This window comes from Enhydra lutris, unplaced genomic scaffold (assembly GCF_002288905.1).
Source record: "Enhydra lutris kenyoni isolate GAN:26980312 unplaced genomic scaffold, ASM228890v2 scaffoldscaffold27, whole genome shotgun sequence".
Classification (NCBI taxonomy): domain Eukaryota; kingdom Metazoa; phylum Chordata; class Mammalia; order Carnivora; family Mustelidae; genus Enhydra; species Enhydra lutris.
Window position 1 is genome coordinate 27,413,814 of NW_019154111.1, and position 6,008 is coordinate 27,419,821.

Sequence of the window (6,008 nt, forward strand, 5' to 3'; positions counted from 1 at the left end):
GTGCAGCTTCCGTCCAGGCACAGCCATACCCCTCCTCGGAACACCTCCAAGATTTTAGTTGTTGAATTAGTTTAGTGATCACCACTACCTATAATTGAGGGGCTGTGTGCCCCCTACCTCCAAAAAAAGGCGTGCTTTAATTAGTCGTGTAGTTCGTCTATTTCTCCTAGTATAGACTAGAAAGATCTGGTGATTCAGTGTCACAGGAGTCACATTTCTACACAAAAATGAGTCCTTTGACAATTCTGCCAGTTAGGAGGTCAATCTGGGATAAGAGTTGGTTTCTGAGAATTCAACAGCTGGTAAAACAAATATAAACTATAAATACCAATATCGCAGTGTTTTTTATTTTCCAAGGCGCTCTTAGGTATGTCTTCCCTGTTACATTTGTCATGTATTTGGGACCTGTCATTAGGTTCATGTATTATGCCCAAACTCACTGACTCACCCCAGCATAGGTGGCTCATCCCTCACTCCACCTCTCTCCTGGGCTCCTTCTCTTATTTTCTACTTGTAGCACATTTCTGCCTGAATGTACCGCCAGCACCTCAATCCAATATCACTAAAACAAGAACTGTTTCCCTCTTCCTGTGCCCTTTGTGTGTTCACAGTACTACTATCCTCTATGTCCAAATTCAAAAACTCAACTTCATATGTGGTTCCCCACTCTCTTTAGTGCTCCCCAAAACAATCGGTTTTATGATAAACTCTAAATTCATGTACTATTCTCCAGTCACATGGCCTCAGTTCAAACCTGGGCACCTAAAGGGATCTTCCAGTCATTTCAAATGACTGGAAGATTTCAGGTTTCACACATGATAATGATGTCAGGTTTATTTATGATCCCCTGTTTTACTAATTCACTAGTTTAATAGTTGCTCAAAAACATTCTTCGGTTCCATTACCAATATGTTCAATGCCAAACCTCTTAGCTTGGCCTGGACTCCCTTTCCAGCTTCATCTCTCACTGCTTCCCCATACACATCCCATTCTTCAGCCATGTGAATGAAGCCTTAGGGAAGCCCTAAACAGAACTGTTTCTTCCTCCTCACAACTCAGTGCTCTTTGTAATGCTCTGTTGTCACTTACTATATCCCTACAGGTCACACAGCCCATTCAAAGATGCTCTCCAGGGGCCATATTTCAGGATGGCTTTTACTTTCTTTAATCCTAAGGCAGCAAGTAAGCCACATAGAGCATGTAAACCAGGTAAGGATGCAGATTGGTGGACACAGCTCCCATGATTTCCTTCCATCATCCCTCCCGTGACTACATATCTGAAGTCTAGCAACCTTGGGCCACACTGAGTGAGACGAACCCAGGTTAAAGAAACACAGAACTACATACCTTTTATAACACCAGGCTCTTCATCATACAGAAATAAATAATACTACACTTAAGGCAATAATTTTGCCACAGTGTGAGCCCACTGCCATCCATACAGGCTGGATGTCCAGGTTCCAAGCTTTGAACATGTGCTCTGCCTGCATTTGGGAGCATGTTCCTTTTATCTGCATCCATGTTCATGTCCACTTAGAGGCTTTTCTGGGGCAGGCCCAGCCATGGCCTACCACATGATACGCATACACGTTTTACATTTATTTATGAACACATCTGTCATCTAATAAAATTGTTGGCTCCCCCAGAACAAGAAGCTTGGTCTCATCATCTCTATTCCTCACAGCACATAAAAAAGTGTTATCTTCGTAATTATAGATAGTCAGCATATGTTATATGAACGTTTAAGAAATAATTGTTGACTATATTTCTCGAGTTCAAAAACAGGAAGAAACATGACATACACTGAAGATACCTCAAATTATGAACTCTGAGAGGTACTTCTGATAAAATCATCTTACTATATTTTTATGTGTATAGTTACTTCAGACCAGTACAAGTGCCAGAAAGATTTAGTCACAGTCCTCATAAGACAGTGGTCCTTAACTCAACATGTTGGCTTTACAACATATTTAAAGAAATTACAAGACTCCCAACAACACTGAGTCACCAAGTGACTACAAATAGCAGGAGGAAAGGGGAAGAGGACACAGGGCTTTTTCCTTGTCAGGATTTGCCTTTTCATTCTCCAGTGACTTCTGCGTAGATCTCACAGGCCAGACTTTTGTCACACAATGATCCCTGACCCAAAGGGAGTCTAGAAGACGAGTATTTTCAGCTGGGCTTATTGACAATCAAATCTAAGGTTCTGTCAATAAGAATAAGGGGGAGATCATGGATGTCAGGTAAGCAGCTAGCAGGGTCTCCTTCATGTACTATGAGGCAAAGTTTTCCCATGCTCTAATAAATATCACATATTTGTTACCAACTTGACATTATGTGCTGTCTCAGCTCTTAGCAGTAAAAAGATGTTTCCTCCCCCTATAAAATACAACCTATTCAGTTTAACATTCCAACAGATATCACTATCACGTAAATAAACTCATTGTTGCAAAAATAAATTGTACATTAATCTGAATGTGTGGACACAGCTGAGAAGAGTTCCAAGCTCTCATGGGATCTGTATATTGAGAAATATGGTTCAAGAACAATTAATTAACACAAATAAGACTTGGTATTCAAACCTCCTCTGAAGACATAAAAATAAAAGCCTGTCTTTGAATGACTTTAGTCATGGCTTCCTTGGGATTCTTTGCATAGCATTAAGCAAAATTAAATGTCTCCCAGATCCAGCTGAGACTTACCATAGCCTAGTTCCTGCCTGTCTCTCCCAACTCATTTCTCATCACCTAACAATAGTCATATGACAGAAAGGAAGGGACTGTGTTGTTAGAAGTTCTTCCTCTTACCTCTCAGCCCCTAGCCAGAGATCTTCTGTTTTGCCATATGGAAATCCTGGCAGGTATCACAGCTCATCATGCTCAACGCCTGGCTACCTCTCCCACTCCTCTTTTCACCCACTACACTTTGCCTAAGTGTGTCCTTTGCCACCTCAGAATATAAAGTTCATTCCCCCTTAAGACTTTTGTAACAGCCGTCCCTCACCCCTGAGTTTCCACAATTGCCATTCAGTTCTCAGCTCAAGTGACGCCTCCCTAAGGAGCCTCCCTACTCTCCATTCAGACATGGTCCCCTCATCCCACTTACCACCACCCCATGCATGTTATTCTCCTAAAGCACATCTCACCACCTAATGCTTCTCAGGTTCAGTCATTATTTTCTCTTGGCCCTACTACAATGTCAGAATGATGGTAAGAACAGATTTCATTTTATTCACTGCTTTATCTTCAGTATTGGCTCTCAGTAGATATTCATGTTTACTGAACGGATAAATAACTGAATGTCACTCCTCTGCCTGGAACATCCTCCTCCACCAATTCCTCTCATCCTTTAGGTCACAGATCCTGGGCCTCCCTCCCCCAGCCCATCAGGTTTAAATGTCTCTCTTCTATGTCCCCATAGTGCCCTCCTTAGAATAGCATTAATTACATGTAATTACATTAAATGTAATTCTTGATTACCATTTCCCCATCAGACACAAAATGGGCAAAGCCCAAGATCATCATTACTAAATCAGACACCAGAGCCTGATAAGTACCTAAGCTTTACATGTAGCACCTTTGTGCAAATTAGAAAGAGAGGCCAGGGCATCCAGCTTGATGGGTGATAATGAGCTGGAACTCAGCCCCCTTTCTCCCTTCATCAGGGAACAACCTGTCCATTTGTACAGAGTGGCTCTCATAGATAATACTGTTTAATTCAGTGAGGGGGTGGATTTCCTCTATATCAGAGCAGTTTTCTTAAAGATAGAAACTGAAGTGGGGGGAAAGGATGATACTAATAATTATCAGAAGTCCCCTCCGCTGCTGGTGCTGTTGTAGGTTTTTTTTCTCTTTTTTACCACTTGATTACAGTATGATTGATATACAAAAAGCTGTACTTGTTTGATGGATACAACCTGATGAGTTCAGAAATAAGTATACACCAGTGGGACCATCACTACAATCAATGCCATAAACATATCCATCACCTCCAAAAATTTCCTCCTACCCTGTGTGTGAGTGTGATAAGAACACTTAATTGTAGGTTCACCTCATACATCTCATACACTTCTTACAATGACCATATGCAGGACAGATTAGTTGTAACATTTTGTGGATGAAGAACTGGGCTCAGAGAGGTTTTGTCACTTTCCCATGGTTGTACCATTAGTAAATAGTATGTCTGTGATTAAAGCCCAGGCCCATCTGTTTCCAAGGTTGTCCTTGGCTGACCTTGGCCACATGGCAACCTGAATGCTTCTTCCCAAGAGTCATGGGTTATGTATGTAGTCCTGCTAGGAAATGCCATGTGGGCAGAATCTTGTCTTGTTCCCTGCTTTTGTAGTGTCCCTACATGCCTACTGTTGTTGACTTATTGTTTGTTTGATCGTTTGGCAGATTTAGAGTTTTCTGATAATTCAAAGACTCTGGCAGAATTATATTTTTAAATAACAATGTTATTCAACCAAATAATGCTTAAAGTGATTATCATTTGTTACGTTTTAGGTATGTTGCTTTCTTTATCTGTTTGCAAGTTTTGTGTTATTGCCAGGGAAGATGATAATACAACATGATAAATATGAAGTCCCTGTTTATTTCTTTTAAGAAGGGATACAGTGGGGTGTCTGGGTGGCTCGGGTGGTTAAGCATCTGCCTTCAGCTCAGGTCATGAGGTCCTGGGATCGAACCCCACATTGGGCTCCCTGCTCAGCGGGAAGCCTGCTTCTCCTTTTCCCACTCCCCCTGTTTGTATTCCCTCTCTCTCTCTCTCTCTCTCTCTCTCTCTCTCTCTGTCAAATAAATAAATAAATAAATGAATAAACAAACAAACAAACATCTTTTTAAAAAAATAAGAAGGGGGCGCCAGGGTGGCTCAGTGGGTTAAAGCCTCTGCCTTCGGCTCAGGTCATGATCCCAGGGTCCTGGGATTGAGCCCCGCATTGGGCTCTCTGCTCAGCAGGGAGCCTGCTTCCCTTCCTCTCTCTCAGCCTGCCTCTCTGCCTACTTGTGATCTCTGTCTGCCAAATAAATAAATAAATAAATAATCTTTAAAAAAATAAGAAGGGATACGGTGGCAAAATTAGTTAAAACTCCTAAGCCTCCAAATATATTTTGTTTGCTTTTTTTCTTTTTGTTATGTAGGAGACATATCTCTTTTTAATCCACTGAGCCACCCAGGCGCCCCAGGAGACATATCTCTTATTGGTTCTGAAATTGCATACACTTTCTCTAATGAAATTCCTGAAAAATAAAAAATAAGATTGTCAGTTGTCCTCTCAGAATGTTGCTTATCTCACAAAGTTGTGGTTCTATCAATACTACAGTATAAGGCTCTATTAGAAGAGGACTGTGAGGCATAAATACTATAATATACATGGCCAGACAGTAACATTTATCACACGATGTATTGAAAGGGCTTTTCATGAAAACAGCATACATATGGATTTTCTTTTTTTTGAAGAAAAAGCTTCAAAGAAGCTTGGACTCTTTCATTTGGATATCCTCTGATACTTCATACCAAACCTTATCAAAATCAAAATCAATTTGTTCTCTGCTGACCCCTCTATCCTAAAACCTACAGGGGCACCTGGGTGGCTCAGTGGATTAAGCCTCTGCCTTCGGCTCAGGTCATGGTCTCAGGGTCCTGAGATCAAGCGCTGCCGCATCAGGCTCTCTGCTCAGCAGGGAGCCTGCTTCCCCCACTGCCTCTCTGCCTACTTGTGCTCTCTCTGTCAAAAAAAAAAAAAAAAAAAAAAAAAAAATCTAAAACCTACAGTCGGTTCTCCTTCCCCAGTTTCTCTGGGAGCACCAAACTTCTGGCCAACCAACCAGAGAATCTTAAAATCAAAAAAAGACTTGAGGTCATCTACTTTAAACTCCTGTCTCATCTAGGAAATGCTTTGGCAACACAACTGAGATCCTGATCTCTAACTCAGTCTACCAGGATTCAAATCCTGGCCACTTGAATGGATTCTTGAGCAAATCACTTCACCTCTCTGTGTCTTGGTT